At 42.4% G+C, this 17,789-nt stretch overlaps 1 long non-coding RNA gene across 6 annotated transcripts in view; it reads left to right on the plus strand.

Annotated features, from left to right (window-relative positions):
* LOC121100388 overlaps positions 1 to 17,403 on the plus strand; it is a 116,758-nt gene extending 99,355 nt beyond the window's left edge. For all 6 annotated transcript variants that reach the window (XR_005832120.1, XR_005832116.1, XR_005832118.1 and 3 more), the window contains one exon: positions 15,517 to 17,403. This is a non-coding gene — a long non-coding RNA (uncharacterized LOC121100388). The remainder of the gene's footprint in view (positions 1 to 15,516) is intronic.
* The last annotated feature ends 386 nt before the right edge of the window (positions 17,404 to 17,789 follow it).

Genomic DNA, 17,789 nt, shown 5'->3' on the forward strand with positions numbered 1-17,789 from the left:
CGAAATCTGACACAAGAAATGAAAGAAGGACACAACCTCCCCAGGGGGGTGGCAGGCGGGCAGAGAGGGCCGGGGAGATAGAGAACTCAGGGAGGGAAGCTGTGAATGAGCCACTCTGTCCTGTAAGTAAGGGTTAAAGGCAGCCTGAGACCCTTCTTCCCTTCCCTCTCGCCATCTCCCGCGCCTGGAACCCGGATCACAGTCACCCGTTTGTATTAGTGGGTGTTTCTATCGCAAGGAGTGGTCAGCAAGCCTGTGAGGTGATTCGACTTTGGTTACATAAGTTGCTCCATTTCATAATTGAAGACCAAAAGGTTCTAGACATTTATTACTTTGTCGAGCTAGGAGTGAGAATTCCTGGCAGATCAAGTTCGGCTGCCGTGCCTATTTGAGCTGATTGAGTTCCTGCATTTCTTGGGCTTCTGTTAAATGTGGTGTCAGCTTGTCTGAGAGTGCCCGGTTCAGGTGATGTCATTCACTTTCCACATTTATGCAAGTCTCAAAAAGAGAGCTCCACAGGCTGCTTGGGCAGAACACAGAAAAGTTCAGTGGGTGAATCCCAGAGGGAGTGCTGTTTCGCCATGTCTGTTAAGTAAGATGTTTTTGTTCTTAAAGAACACTTGAACTCTCACCCTTTCATTAATAGGGTCCTGGGATAAAGAACCCTCCTGTGTTTAGGTAGAGCATTGCACGGACATTTTCCCATCTGTTCTGTAAATGGTTTTGTCTCTTGAATTGCCCTACCATACAGAATGTTCGAAGTGTGAAGCATTGATTAGAATGGAACAAGGAGGCATCCCTGCAGAGATCCTGGTGGTATAAAAGGTATTTCCATTTATCAGCAGGAATTCATGAAAAGCCAGATTTTCGCTCAACCAGATAAGTCAATGGTCAGTGGAATAGTGCATGGCATGCATATGAATGAGTCAGTAACGTAGTTGACGTAGTTGTTAGTTCCATGTGGTCTTATGGTATCGATACCTCTTTATGACACTGCTTTTGGATTCTTTTCTTCTGACTTACATGATGCTCAGTCTTTGGCTCTTTCATCTGAGGAGGGAGATATGTGTTCTCTCTTTCTCTTTGCTTTTTCAAAGTGATGCCACCCACAGGCAGGGTTTTCTTTGCTGCCGGCGATGTAACGCTCCCTGCGTCTTCATCATCATGTGGGCTCCTTGGTTCCCTCGGCTCAGCTCTGCACCTCTCTCTGAGTCGAAACTGTCCTTGATGGCTCCCTGACACCTTAAACTCAGCTCGGTCAAAGTGGCAGCATTCATCTTTCCCTGACTTGTCTCCTCCTTCACATCTCTCTCCATTTCCAATGTGGGAGCAAACTCCCAGGGGTCACTTAAGCTTGAAACCGGAGACACTTTCTTGATCCTCCCCACCTCCCTTATCCCCTACATTATCAGAGGTCATTGATTTTTGCTTCCTAAATATTTCTCACATTTGCCCCTCTGCCATCTTGCCACGTGGCCTCATTTTATGCCACCATCTTCTCTTCCTGCCTATTCCGGCAGCCTCAGACTCTCGCTTCTGTGGCTTGGCTCATGTTTTCCCGTTTTTCTAGAACATGTGCCTTTTTTTTTTTTTTTTTTTTTTTTGGCTTTTTCTTTTTAACCAGTGAACCTGAAGACTTTAAAACTCAAATCTGGCATCACTTTTTAAAAAAGGAAGTATCAATTACTTAATTTTTTTCACATCTTTATTTTCTCTCATGTTCTCCATCTTCCTTAATTCCCTCCCTGTCTCTCCACCTTTCCCAGCTGGGAAGTTTTGAGTCCTCTTCTCTCCCCAGATGATATCAGTTACCCAATGTTGAGTTACTACTGAATTGTACCTGCTCTCCTTCCTGTCTCCACCATCGATTTTCAGGTCGAAGCCCACCTGATTTTGGAGTAAGCCATACACTCATCTCCCAGTGAATCTTTCCTCCTCCTTCCAACCTTCGGCTCACTGTGGGATTCATCTTTCTAAAGTCCTTCTTTGTTCAAAGCCTTCTCTGGACTCATTTTCTGCAGAGAAATGTCCTAACTGCCTAGCACAAGTTTGGAGCCCTTTACAACCTGCCTCTAATTTACCATTTTAGGGGCAGGTGCTGTCATGTCCGCCAACCCCACCCCCATCTTGCATTCCCAGTGCCCCCACCCAGTCCCTCAGGAACACCCCCCCCCACCCCACCCCGTATCAGCTGCCTAGAGCTGAGCCATCCTTCTCATGTTCATGGCCTATGGCTGTGCTATTCTTGACTGGGGACTCCTCTGGGTGTTGAAGTCCTACTTACTTTTTAAGACCTAGTGTAAATGGAACCACCACGTGAAGACCCTCCTGATTCCACCACTGAGAACAGATCGCTTTTTTTCTTACAGTCTCGATGTCACTTACAATCCTAGTCTGCCATTTGCCAGTCAGCCCAGCATTACGGGCACTTAGGTGTCTGGGTTTGTTTTTTGTTTTGTTTTGTTTTTTTTTGAGCTTGTGGACAACACCCCAGGGTGTGTTTGATTGCTGTTTGGGCTCGTCAGTACCTCCATTTAGCAACTACTCATTAAATCCATGACAAGAAATGGAAGCCATGTATATATTATATTTATGAATTTTTTAAATTTAAGTATAGTTGACACATAATTCTACATTAGTTTCAGGTGCACAACATAGTGGTTCAGAGTTTATCCATTATGCTACGCTCGTCTGTCACCATGCAACACTATCACAGTATCACTGACTATATTCTTTATGCTGTGCCTTTTATTCCCATGACTTATTCGTTCCATAAATGGAAGCCTGTATATAAAGACCATGTACTTTAAATGTATATTTAAAAAGAAAGTTCTTGTTTTTCCTTGAAATATAATTGACATACATTGTATTAGTTTCAAGTGTACAACAAAATAATTCGATATTTGTATATATTTAGAAATGATCACTGCAGTAAGTCAACATCTATCACCTCATCCTTGTGATGAGGACTGTTAATATCTACTAAAAAGAATCCTTTATTTTTTATTGTGTTCATTTTTAAATCCGCACCATCATTTCTAAAGTCTTTATCAGCACTAAGCACACACTGACTATCTTGTCTTTTTAAAAACTTAATCCAAACACTTAATGACTTTGAAAAACATAAGGTAGAATTCATATAAGTACAACAGGAAAATGTTTCTGAATTGTGATTTACAAGCAATCATTTGCTGGATTTCACATTTTTGTTTCAAACTGGATCCTGTACAGATGAAGCATGAATCAGGTGACATGAGGTTGCTCTGGTTTTGGTGGGGCAGGGCTCCCACCCCAAAGAATGTTCTTTTACAATGGCCTCTGATGTTCAGAGGCTGGATCAGTGGAAATGAATAGCCAAAACTATATCTTGCTACATAATAAATGGTTGACGGATGCAATGCACAGCCCCTCTTGTATGTATATATATATATATATATATATATATATATATATACACACACATACATATATATATAATATATATAATGTGAACATGTGGACAACAGATGATTTTTAGATGTGAGTAACATACTCATTAGGCATTTTTAGCAAAATTCTCCTCTAGTCCCATTGTCCTGAAGTTGAAATAGAAGAAGTTGACTGTGCTTCAGAATCCTGAAGTTTAACTTGGATCCCTTTGAAGTCTTTTATTATGATTGATGAATCATTTCAACATTTCCTACATTCAAAGGCCCACAGTAAAAGATAAAATCAAGTACCTTACTAATCAAGGATACCACAAAAGACTGGAAATCAGGAGAAAATGTGACATGAGCAGTAATACTAAACTCAAAAACCTGTATCAATCACTACAAATTTCAAAAGAATTTGGAAACATTTAAAGCTCTAAAAAAGTGCACAGGACTGATTTCAGAAACCATTTGGGAAATATTTGGGTGCTATTTCTAATAGAAATAAACTTCATTTTGATACTTTTCTCAAACAAATGTTTTGCAATAGAGTTTGGCATCACAAGTCAAGGATGGAGAAAGGGTTTGTACCTGCCTGTTTGCAAGGGGATTCCCAGGTTAGGGCTGGGTTTCCTCCCCATGTCTGTGTCAGCCACTGATGAGACAAAACTTGCTTTTTAAGGGAGGCTACAGTTATGTCCAGATGGGGAGGGTTATCACCCACAGACTAAGGTTTTGGGGTTCTTGGAAAGAACTGCTAAAGACTTACCCTTTATTCCACTTTCAACACTCTGAGACAAGATCAAAGGATGACTGAGCCCTAAAACTGCTTGCTGAGAGCTTCAGAGGAAACTGCCAGCACCCCCGGGAGGAACATCAGAATAGGTTCACAGTGGGAACCCACAAAAGAGGAGCTGCCCAGCCCAGTGGGCTAGTGAGAGAGCAGTGATTGCTCACTGGACTAGCTAGCGAACAAAGCAGACTTAGGTATCAAGACTGTCAAGGGCAAGGATCAGATGGTGCCCTCAAAACAACAAATTTCAAAGAAGTTTTGAAAGCGAAGACCAGCAACTTCTTATAATCTGGCTTCACCCCCATTTTTAAGGAATTGAACCCCCACACAGTTGGGGTCAGACAGCTGTTTGTCCAGCCCAATCCTGCCATTGTCTGATAGCCTTGCTTCATTGTGTTACTTCCTAGATCAGAAATCATCACCCATCCTCCCCTCCTTTAAGGAGTAGCCCAGAGTCTTTAGCTGCTATTCAAAGCCATCTAAAAACTGGGTCAGACTTACTCTTGTAGGCTTATATCCCCTATTTTCCAACATTACCAGAATGATTTTCCTTCTTTGCTCCCATCCAATAGAAATTTTGCCCAGACTACAACACCATCTCACAACTAACAATCTCCAGAAAAGCTTCCCAGATCACCCAAGAGAAATGAGACCATTTCCTCTTTTATACCTCTAAGGTGTTTCCTGGCTTGTCCCCTTTATGACACTCAGTCCAAGCTGTCTAGTGCTGTTGCCCTGTATATACCCATTGAGAACCCTGGGCTGCCATAGCTGATAGACAATAAGGAACACCGTTTTTCCTTTTCTGTTCATCAGCACTAGGCACAATGCCTAGTGTGCACAGCGGCGGCCCAGCACGTATTGTTGAGCTAATGAAGTGAATCAGGCTTTATGTAATGCTTGGTACTTAAAGTGGTTTACATACAAATCCATCCATCCATCCATCCACCCATTTCTACATTGACTACATAGTCCATCCAGGTCTGTGCTCGGCCCTGGAAATACAGCATTGAACAATAAAATCATGGTGCCTGTCCTCACTGAGTTTATAATCTTGTGGGGGAAAAGAAATAGTCGCACAGTTAGCAATCATGATACGGTGGATTACTCTTATTGAAGGCTTACTCTGTGCTAGTCATAATACTAGGTACTCCTTCATATTATCTTACTGAATTCTCATTACCGCCCTTGGAGATAAGCATTATTATCCTTTTCTTATGGATCAGGGAATAGAAGCTTAGTATGTTTGTTAGCTTAACTGCTCAAAGCCATCTGGCTAGTGAGTGGAAAAGTGGGAGCCTGACCAGACTGACTCCAGAGCCTGTGCTTTTTAACCACCACATGGTATAAATAATTACTAATATTAGAGGGTTGACAGATACCACAAATATCACACGTGTTTGTTTCCTACGGCTGCTATAACAGGTTACCACCAACTTAGTGGCTTAAAACAACGCAAATTTATTTTTTTATTATTTTTTAAATTTTTTTTATTATATTACGTTAGTCACCATACAGTACATCCCTGGTTTCTGATGTAAAGTTCCATGATTCATTAGTTGCGTATAACACCCAGTGCACCATGCAATACGTGCCCTCCCTACTACCCATCACCAGCCTATCCCATTCCCCCACCCCCCTCCCCTCTGAAGCCCTCAGTTTGTTTCTCAGAGTCCATAGTCTCTCATGCTTCATTCCCCCTTCTGATTACCCCCCTTTCTTTCACCCTTTCTTCCCCTACCGATCATCCTAGTTCTTATGTTCCATAGATGAGAGAAATCATATGATAGTTGTCTTTCTCTGCTTGACTTATTTCACTTAGCATTATCTCCTCCAGTGCAACATTTGTTGCAGCAAATGTTGAGAACTCGTTCTTTTTGATAGCTGAGTAATATTTCATTGTATATATGGACCACAGCTTCTTAATGCAGTCATCTGTTGAAGGGCATCTCGGTTCCTTCCACGATTTAGCTATTGTGGACAATGCTGCTATGAACATTGGGGTGCATATGGCCCTTCTCTTCACTACGTCTGTGTCTTTGGAGTAAATACCCAGTAGTGCAATGGCTGGGTCATAGGGTAGCTCAATTTTTAACTTTTTAAGGGACCTCCACACTGCTTACCAGAGTGGCTGTACCAACTTGCTTTCCCACCAACAATGTAGGAGGGATCCCCTTTCTCCACATCCTCTCCAGCAATTGCTGTTTCCTGCCTTGTTGATTTTTGCCATTCTAACTGGCATAAGGTGGTATCTTAGTGTGGTTTTGATTTGAATTTCCCTGATGGCTAATGATTTTGAACATTTTTTCATGTGTCTGTTAGTCATTTGTATGTCTTCATTGGAAAAGTGTCTGTTCATATCTTCTGCCTGTTTTATGATTTGTTTGTTTCTCGCGTATTGAGTTTGAGAAGTTCTTTGTAGATCTTGGATACCAGTCTTTTATCTGTAGTATCATTTGCAAATATATTCTCCCATTCCATGGGCTGCCTCTTAGTTATTTTGACTGTTTCCTTGGCTGTGCAGAAGCTTTTTATCTTGACGTAGTCCCACAAGTTCATTTTATCTTTTGTTTCTCTTGCCTTTGGAGATGTGTCATGAAAAAGGTTGCTTTGGCTGATGTCGTAGAGGTTGCTGCCTATGTTCTCCTCTAGGATTTTGATGGATTCCTGTCTCACATCGAGGTCTTTCATCCATTTGGAGTTTATCTTTGTGTATGGTGTGAGAGAGTGGTCAAGTTTCATTCTTTTGCATGTAGCTGTCCAATTTTCCCAGCACCGTTTATTGAAGAGACTGTCTTTTTTCTACCGGATGCTTTTCCCTCTTTATCAAAGATTAGTTGCCCAAAGAGCCGAGGGTCCATTTCTGGGTTCTCTATTCTGTTCCATTGGTCTATGTGTCTGTTTTGTGCCAGTACCATGCTGTCTTTGTGATCACAGCTTTGTAGTACAGCTCGAAATCTGGCATTGTGATGCCCCCAGCTTTGTTTTTCCTTTTCAACAGTTCCTTGGAGATTCGGGGCCTTTTCTGGTTCCATACAAATTTAAGGACTATTTGTTTCAGTTCTTTGAAAAATGTTATTGGTATTTTGATCGGGATAGCATTGAAAGTGTAGATTGCTCTGGGTAGCATGGACATTTTAACTATGTTAATTCTTCCGATCCATGAACATGGAATATTTTTCCATCTTTTTGTGTCTTCCTCAATGTCTTTCAAGAGTGATTTATAGTTTCTAGAATATAGATCCTTTACATCTCTGGTTAAGTTAATTCCCAGGTAACGTATGGTTTTTGGTGCTATTGTGAATGGGATGGATTCCCTAATTTCTCTTTCTTCAGTCTCAAAACAACACAAATTTATTATCTTAAAGTTCTGTGGGTCAGAAGTCTAACATGGGTCTCACCAGGCTAAAACCAAGTTGTGGGCAGGGCTGAAAGTTCTGTCAGAGGCTCTAGGGGGGTTCCATCTCCTTGCCTTTTCCAGCTAGGGCTTTCCCACTTTCCTTGACTCATGGCCCTTCCTGCATCTTCAGAGCCAGCAATGCCACTTCTCTCTGACCAGTCTTCTATCTTCATGTCTCTCTCTGACTACTGGTGAGAAAGGCTGTCTGGTTTAAGCACTCATGTGATTATATCTGGCCCACCTGGATAATCCAGGACAATCTCTGTATCTCAAGATTCTTAATCATAGGGCATGGCGCCTCTTACCATGTAAGGTAACATATTAATAGGTTCCAAAGATTAGGGCACAAAGATTAGATATCTCTGTGGGGCCACTATTCTACTGGCCAAACCATAAGATGATGTAACAGGTAGAGAAGTTTGGAAGTATACGAAGGGCTCAGACTTCCTGGAAAGGACAGGCACCCCAGGCTGAGGGCCAAGGAGGTGCAAAGCCCCTGAAAAGCGACAGACCTAGGGCCTTACCAAGTCCGAGATTGACCAAATGTGTATGGGGGATGGGGAGGGGCTCCTGCTGTGACTGGAAAGGGAGGCAGGGGTCAGATCATGAGAAACATGCCTGGAAGGTAAGGGAAGGATTCTGTTATGATTCTGGGAGAAAAGGACAGCAAGTAAAAGGGTCAATAAGGGACACAATTGATTTGCATTTTCAGATCACTCTGCTGCTGTGTTGGGAAAAGTTGGTGGGGAGCACAAGTGCATGCAATTAGTAAGATGTTTCAATAGTTCAGGTGGGAGATGTTGATGGCCTGGACCAGGAAATGGGCACGCAGGTGAGGAGAGGCCAGTCCGGCCAGCAGATAGCAGGGTTGGTGATCACCTGGGTGTGAGGCAAGGAAGACATATTCAAGTTTCTAAGGAGGATAACCAGAGTGGGTAGGGCCTTTATGTTGACACAGTGGTGGCCAGAGAGGACCAGGCTTTTGGATGGGAGTAAGGATGACCAGAGCCAAGTGGCTGTGGAAGGAACAAAGACAATTAATAGAGGAAAGAAAATTTATCATGGTGGTAGGAGGCCAGTGAGTAGAAATAGGGCAAAATTTGGCAGAGTCATTCCTTTTAGTTCTTGTGATTGAATATTTACAGGGGTCATACTGCCTTTTTTTTTTTCCTGCAAGAAGCTTTATTGTTTACATCTGGTTCATGGCTTGGGAGAGTTCTCCAGGGTGGTAAGCTGCCTACTGGCTGCAGGGACAAGCCCTGGCACCAGCGCAGTTCCAGAGGAGCCCCTCAAAGGCTGCTGGGCTTCAGAGGCTCCTAGTCATGCTTGCAGGTGATCCTTTTGAAGAACTACTTGCCCAGCCCAACCTGTAGGCCAGCCAGCCTGCAGAGGTGAGTCAGGTGGCCACCATCTTTTTGATGAGTTTCACCTCCTTATCTAGGATGTGGTTCTCCAGGAAGTCACAGAGATGGGGGTGTGCGCAAGCAGAACCCAGGGCACACAGATCCAAAAGGGCCTGGTTCAGATTCTCCTCCAGATCCAGGGTGGATTCCATGGCATCCATTCATCCTGGGACGAGTCTGCACATCCTGGGAGAGGGTGTAGCCACTGCACTGGTTGTGCATCTTCAAGAGAGGCTCAACACCCTTGCAATTCTCCTAAGCCAGCTCATGGAAGAAGTGGCCCAGCCCTTTAGCGCCACATTGTCACAGTGGAAATAGAAGTCCAGAGAGTGGTAGGTATAGGAGACCTGCAGATGTATGCTGACCAGGCGGCTGACGGCGGCCTCTACCTCAGTGGAGTAATTCTGATCTGGGAGCTCATGGTTGATTGGTGATAAGGAGTCAACCTCAAACTAGGGAGTTGGCTGGTCCTGAAGGCAGAGTGTAGCTGAGAAGATGGTTCTGAAGGTTGTGCCTGTAAAAAAGATTGGAGGGTGGTCGCAGGCTGGTGGAAAGGGCATCCCTGGGTTTGTTCCATCCAAACACTGTTGAAGCAAGAGTCCAGGGGCTCATTGCCTGCAGAGGCCATGTTGTTTTAGGAGGACCCAATATATAATCTTAAAATGTCTTCTGGAAAATTATGCAGACTAAATATTCTAATTGCTGGTTTGGTTTGATTAAGGGCAACAGATCTGTTATCGTATTTCAGCCTCTCCGTCTTAATAACCAAACATTCTTTTTCTTCCTTGCACATGATACTTTAGTGCACACCTTATATTTATTCTGATCCTTAGTCTGATGACAGAATGATTCTTTGGGCACAGTATGATATGACCTTAATTTTTAATAAGGTTCATTTTGTTCTTTAGTAAATACATACAGAATTGTATATTTCAACAAGATTAACATTTTACAAAAAGAAGATTCTGGAGAAATATGTTTTGGCCTGAGTTAATTATGGGACTTAACAAGGAAAAACAATCAATCCACCATACAACACTGAATTAATTGAGTGGCATGCACGCACTTGTAACCTAATGAGTTACTTTATGTACGTGTCCTAGGATGAAAGTCCGCAATTATCTTGTTTAGAACTCACAACATGACCACATCTATTAACACGTTAGGTTTAGAAACTCCATACTGGAAGAGAATAGACTAGATTCTCCCAGCAAGCAAGAACACTTTGGAATTCTGTACTGGCCTCCCATTTATCCCCAGGGATGACAGTTGTCTGCAGGGTGGGTTGACTTGGATGCCCAGGCTTCTGTGGAGAGACATCCCTTTAGTTCTTTTCTATAGTCTGTTTCAGTGGTTTTCAAACTTCAGTGAGCATAACAATTATTCTACAGGGCTCTATAGATAAAGCCATGGATCTCATGCTTGACTCACAATGCAAGACAATTTTAAGGGTACTTTAGACTGTAATTTTTGCCTTTGGTGCTGATTTCAGAACTTAAACTCCATGGGGTTCTTGGAACCAAATGCAGTCTGGGGCTATGACTCCAAGTCTGATTTTGGGAGGCATTTCAGCACATGCTTCTGAATAGAAGAGGGGCTGAAGTTAGAGATAGCAAGGGGACACACCATTGTGAAATTGATGAAATAACTAGAAAAGGATAAGCACCCTGTGGTCATGTGTGTGGTAGAGAGGTGCTGGCCTAGCAACACAGCAGTTATTGATTGTCACATGCCAATGCAAGAACAGAGGTGGACCTAGGATATATGCAACAAGATTCCTTTCCACGGAAAGGACCCAGGTTGTCACCTAGTGCTGTACAAGCAGAGGCCTATCGTAGTTTCAGTACAGAGAAGTTCTGGGGGCACCTCACAGCTAGTGGTGCACATAATAATGCCACTGCCTTCACACTGACTTTGATGGTTACATCGGCACCTGCCATGTTAAAATAGATTTATTAATTTGAAGTTTTGTGGCTTTTTAATCATTTTGATTACATTTATTTTCAATGTTATTGTTAAATAGAGGGAACTTATTCCTAGTTTTATCTGGGTTCATATTTAAGAAATATTACAATTTAGGCAAGTTACTCAGACTGGGGATGTGATGCATCTGGTGTTGCATAGAAATCCCTCTGGGAGTTTATATACTCAAGTCCATTCTCAGACTTCACTGCACCCGTGGGGTCTAGAGGTGAGTAGGTGGTAAATGTGGGCAATGTTTTCCTATAAAAAGAGTCCATGTCTTGTTCAACTTAGGGAATACTGCTGTTCACTATTCCTAAGAACAACGAGAAAGCATGTTACGTCTTTCATAGCTGCTGTGTGAAAATGGCACCGAGTATCACGTAAAGAAGTCCTTGTCGATTCTGCAGTTTCCAAAGTGCTAAGTTATAAAAATATCAGACCCTGAAACCTCTGCATGCCCCTAACACAGCCCATATGATAGACGGTATAAAATCCATTTAGTAAAAAAAAACACAGTAAAGTGAATTTAGCAGAAAAGCCTCTTAGGAAAACAGCCACCAAGATAAGACTTGGCAAAAAATAACAAACAGAAGCCTGGGCAGGCTGTTGTCAGTGCAAACCCTGACTTTCAAGCTGAACTCTCCTTGCTGAGTATAAAGTAAGGAAGAAGCTAGCAGAGAGGCCTTCAACTTTCTGTAGACCCTTAACATGTTGTGAGGATTGACGTGTGCACACTAACCACCTGCTCATCTTCAAACGCCAGCATCTTGTACGTGCTCGGTGAGTGTCCGAGGAACAGAGGGAGTCTATGCTTCCAGAGTGATTTCTGCTCAAGCATCACTTAACATGTGACAGCCCGCTGGCAGCTGCTGTAAAGGAAGTGCTGCTTTTAGACACATGGGATGTAGAGCTCGCGCGTTGATTTTGAGAAGGACCATGCAAGTGCGTGCTGCTTTCCCGGGCTGCTGCCTTGCTTCTGCGTACCTGATTCATCAGGACCGTGCTCATCCCAGCTTGGACCAGTGGTGTATGCTGCCATGCATCTGCCTGCAAGCTCACCCTTGGCCCTTGAGCCTGTTCTGATCAGTGTACTAACCAGCCCGTCTCGACGGGTGAATGGGCCTGGAATGACTTCCATTTCCTTCTGCCCTGAGTCTGGTGAGCCTCAGGTATCCTTCCTACCCTAGGTGTCCAGGAAAACAGCAGCCTTACTTTACCCTCTCATCTTTTCTGAAAGGTTGGCTGAGTGGTCCATGGATGAGACCTCTTTCTCATAATGAGTTTACACACCAGTTTTCCACTAGGATTGGAGCCCTGCCTTGCCTCTGGCTAGGCAAGGGTTTTGTCGTCCCAAGTCTTGCATCTTTCTTTCTCCGCAGACTCTCAGAGCCCCTGACACTGGCACAGGTGGGATTCCTGGAGGGGTGCATGGTCAAAAGCCTTGGCTGTCTATCTAAGGCTTGGTTTAGACCTATGTCTCAGCACCCAGCAGAGCTCCTTCCCCTCTGCATAAGTGAGTTGACTTTTTAGCTTTATAGATTTAGCTCAAAGCAAAATCTTAATGGCCTATCATTGAAATGAGAACTGTATTACTACTTACTAAAAATGTACACTAGGGACACATGGGTGGCTCAGTTGGTAAGTGTCCAACTCTTGATTTCAGCTCAGGTCATGATTTCAGGGTTGTGGGATCAAGCCCCGTGTCGGGCTCCATGCTGGACGTGGAGCCTGCTTGGGATTCTCTCTCTCCCTCTCCCTCTGCCCCTTCCCCACTATGTGCACGCTCTCACTCTCTAAAAAAAAAAAAGTACATTAGGAATAGTGTTCATATGGATTCAGAGGTGAAGTCCAAGCTCCGTGTTGGTACATCTTGGGGATCCCTCTAAGCAGTCTCACAGCTGTTGTGATCCTGCTCCTTGGCATTTGGTGTAACTGGAAAAGGGAAATCGGAAGCTTTGAGCTTGTTCATAGATTTATAGCACCTCACCATGAAGGTTTTTTATTAGTTTCTTTTTTTAAAAAAAAGATTTTATTTGTTTATTTGACAGAGAAAGAAGAGCACAAGCAGGGGGAGTGGCAGCAGAGGGAGAGGCAGAAGCAGGGAGCCTGACATTGGGCTCGATCCAAGGACCCCAGGATCATGACCTGAGCCAAAGGCAGACACTCAACTGACTAAGCCACCCAGGCACCTCTGTTAGTTTCTTTGCTGATTTTTTTTTTAACCTATTTTGCCGGAATGGCAGGTATTCAGCTGACCAATTCCCAGTCACTCATCCATTTGTCAGTCCAAGCATGAGATACAATTGGTCCTCCCATCTGCACCGAGCAAATGGGGAGTGGCAGTGTTGGCCATTACCTGGACTTCAGGAGAAGGGAAAGTCTAGGGTGCGCTGGACTACTGGACGTTCATTTGGTTTCCAGATTGACATGGGCAGTAAAATATTAAGATGTAGGAGAAGTCTAGGGGACAGTGAATTCTTGTTCTTTTACTCTGTCTGAGATATCTCCCATTATTCTTTGGGAGAAGAATCAGGCTTTTGCCCCAGTAAAAAAGATCAAGCTACTAGACAAAGGGCTTGGGTGGGAGCATCTATTTGCAGAGACTAATGATTTGAAACCCACTTTCCAAACTACCACACTACCAGACCTTGCTCCTGCTCCTTTGTTTTTCCCTGACCAATCTGTGATTTTCACTGCTCTCCACTTTCTGTGCCAAAACCCAGTGTCCAAATGCAGAGTTGGATGCATGACTTTTTTAAAAAAAGATTTATTTTATTTATTTTAGAGAGAGAGAGAATGTGAGAGAGCATGAGCAGAGGGAGGAGCAGAGGCCAAGAGAGAGAAAATCCCACTGAGTGTGGAGCCTGATGCGGGACTCGATCCCAGGACCCTGAGGTCATGACCTGAGCCGAAACCAAGAGTTGGCTGCTCAACCAACTGAGCCACCCAGGCTGCCACTGGATGTGTATCTTTAGACCAAGCACCATCCTTTTCACAAGCAAAGCTGTCTTCTTGTGGGCCCCTTGGTGGGATTTTAAGATGTCTCTGAGAATTGGATGCATGGCGATGGTTTGTAATTTGAAGATGGATGGCTTCTTATAAATACCAAAGGCAGTGCTAGCCAAGAAAGTAGGTGTAGGGTTTGGTTGTTGGGGTAGAGGATGACAATAGCTTCCTTTCTAATTTTTATAGGAAAAGCCAAGTTCCAAAATCTGGGAGTGGGGGTTTGAGCACAGAGATAAGATGAGATGAGGACGCAGGGTGGGATGAGATGGGATCTGTGGGTCCTTGGAACGATCACGGGCTGTACTGAAAACGTGAACTTTCCCAGCATCTTCAGTCACTAATGAAAAGTTTGTGACATCTGCGATTGCATTTATCTTTTAAATTCCCTTTCTAACCCTTGTTTCGGGTAGTCTGGTACTTCATTAGTAATGATTTTACTGACAGTTCCCTTAAACAGGCTCTGAATTCAGGTGGAGGAAGATGGATTTTTAACTAATCTTTTTTGGCATAAACATATATCATATAGGAGACTAACTATTCTTTCCATTTTTCATTTGTTTTCTTTGGTGTTATCTGACATTAGGTTGTCAGAACAAATTAAAGCAGTGAGTGAGCAATAATTGCTTTGCGATATAAAAAGATGGGTAAAAATTGCTTTTTAACTAAGTAGATGCTCTATTTCCTCCATCTCAAACATTCAGGGCGAGCGACTGTGTCTTTAGCAGACAGGCTTATGGATATATTTATGGACCTGGCCCATCTTTTGAAAGTGGGGCTTTGTACTGAATAATTTGGATTTGTGGACTTTGTGTCTCAGCTCTCCTGGATCAGTGCCAACCTCCTCTTCATTTTGCATGATGCACACGTGGTCTTGCTGTTAACGCTCATCTTGTCTGCCCGCTGTACCCTTTTTTCAGACCATCCACCAGCATCCTTCGCTGCAGCTGAGCCCCTTTCCATATGACTGAATTGTGAAGANNNNTCGCCTTCTTTCTAAAAACCCACTTCAAAACCCAATTTGAGAACGGAGTGACAAACTCCTTAGAACCCTAGGCCCATGATGCACAGAGGCATGCAAAAAACAAACCGCACACCATTGTCATTTTCTTAACTATTTATTTCAGCCAATTCCTTGGCAGATTCCAGGGGTTTTTACCTATTATTATTTTCAGTACAGGAAAAGTGAAGCAGAACAGTCCTCCCCCGCCCCCATTAATACGTGTAGTAATTAGAATTCTCAGTCCTTAGAACTCTTTGTGGTCTCCCGAAGACCGGCAGGTTAATTAATGGGTGGGACCTGGGTACGTGAGTCTGGTCTCGGGGAGTAGAACTTGTACAGGAAATGTGAACAGATAGAAAGTCACCTCTTAAAAGAGAGGGAAACGTACTCACGTTTGGCCGAGAGAGATGCTCAGGCCATTAGCTGAGTAAGGCAAATTGTCTGGGTAAAAGTTCCATTATAAGAGCACCCCTTACCAACAGGTTATTGAAATGGGAAACTGGGATTAGGCTCATTGGGTTTTCTCACTGTCCACTCAGGCGAAGCCAAACCAGGATGAAAAATGACAGCCGACTGCTTTTGAGCTTTTATTCCGTAGAGTCATGTGACTAAACCTTAAAGCTTCAAGAGCAAGTGGTGGACTTCAGAAATGCCTTAAGACTCGCTAGGTATGTATGTATATGCGCGTGTGCACAAGGGTTTTAGACCAATTTCTTGGGGGGAGATATGACTCAATTATTAATTTAGGATTATTTTGCTACACAGGAATCAATACCAATAGGCACTTGTAAATTTCTGGATTGATTAGGCAAACAAAGAAACGAATTGAGGGCTTTCTCTGTTGTGTGGTGGGGTAGTGAAGTTACAGGACACAACCCAGGGCCCCAGGAATTTGTGGTCTCAGAGGAAATGGCCAGGAAAATAGTCAGGATGGAGAGTCTGATAGGGCTGGGACCACGAAGGGGGAACAGAGCGTGTCAGCAGTAATGTTCTGGAGGGGAGGAGGAGGATGAAGAGGGGTGAAGTGTGTCCAGGGGTAGTGGGACTCAAGCCAGACCATGGGAGTGAGATGGACAAGAAATAGATAATCTAACAGAGGGGCAGTGGTGATGACAAGGGAGGCATTCCTATTGGTCCAAATAATGAGGAAGTGGCTTGTGGCATAATATTTCTCCTCAGAGACTATTCCGTTTGAACTAATGAATATTTAATCCCAGATTGCTAGATAATTTTATTTAGACTTTGATCTTTTTCTTAAGGTATTATCTTAAGTTTTGTTAGTTTTAAAATGTTATTTTAAAAGTCCACTTGTTGGTTTGTTCAAATATTTTATTCAAGAATTATTTAAGAGGATGCATATTCATTTCAATGTAAGTTTTTTTTTTGTTTGTTTAAATACTATTACTCATTTCTATTTTTGCTTCATATTATGATGTTACAGTATTTGGCAAGTATTTATGATTGCTATGTATTCATTTTGGGTTCTATTTTTATCGATATAAAATTATAGTCTTTGTCCTATTTAATATTCTACCTGGACCTCAACTTCATCAGAAATAAACGGTCATACTTTCCTATTTTTAAAAATCTATTTTTAAAATCGATGTAATCTTTGCACATGCTCCTTCTTAACTTTTTCTGGTCATTTTGTTTCAACATACTTCTTGAGAGCACAGTGTATTTGATTTTAAAAATCCAATCTGATCACCTTTTAATGTTTTTATTTGTTTCTGCCATGATTCTTATGCTGGTTTTTTGGGTAAGTTTTTTTTTTTCCTTTACCCTATGTTTTTTTTTTTGAGTACTTATTTTTCACCTTTACATTTTCTTGAGTTTTGAATTGATGTACTCTTAATTTTACTGGTGGCTTTCTAAGTAAAAAAATTTCAAAATGTGTATTTCCATAAATAATCAAAATTAAGAATGAAAAAAATTTTAAACTCTCTATATCAAGTAAGGGATTTAATGCATTTTTACTTCCCTTTCCCATTTGTGAGAATGAAAAAATATAACCTGTGTTTTTACATTCAGATGATTGATACTAAATAATAATTATTATGTTTTTTACTATTCTCTATCTGTAAGACGTATTTTACATTTGTATTCAGTCTGGTCAGTGTTTTCATAATCTTCATTCAGATCATCCTTCATGAATTTCAGTGTTACCAGCAGTCCTTTTAGATCACAGTTTTATTTTTTTGAGTCCTCTCTTGGTTATTGGCGTATGTCTCTTCATAATCTTTTATTCATTTTAAATTCAGGCAAAACTATTGTTGCATTTTCTTTTAGCTTTCAGTGTCCTGGAAGGGACGTCTGAAGCTGCTTTAAGTTTTGTTTTGTTTTGTTTCTTTTTCTTTTGCCTCTTCCCCTCTGCCTGAATTCTTTTCTTTATATAATATTTTTTTATTATATTATGTTAGTCACCATACAGTACATCCCTAGTTTTTGATGTAGAGTTCCATGATTCATTACTTGCGTATAACACCCACTGCACCATGCAATATGTGCCCTCCTTAATACCCATCACCAGCCTATCCCTCTGCCTGAATTCTTTTTTTTTTTTTTAAAGATTCTACTTATTTATTTGACAGAGATAGAGACAGCCAGCGAGAGAGGGAACACAAGCAGGGGGAGTGGGAGAGGAAGAAGCAGGCTCATAGCGGAGGAGCCTGATGTGGGGCTCGATCCCGTAACGCCGGGATCACGCCCTGAGCCGAAGGCAGACGCTTAACCGCTGTGCCACCCAGGCGCCCCTCTGCCTGAATTCTTAAATGCCTTTTCATCCATTCATTGATATAAGGGTTGTCAGAAA

Source organism: Ursus maritimus, unplaced genomic scaffold (assembly GCF_017311325.1).
Source record: "Ursus maritimus isolate PB19 unplaced genomic scaffold, ASM1731132v1 scaffold_4, whole genome shotgun sequence".
In the NCBI taxonomy this organism is placed as follows: domain Eukaryota; kingdom Metazoa; phylum Chordata; class Mammalia; order Carnivora; family Ursidae; genus Ursus; species Ursus maritimus.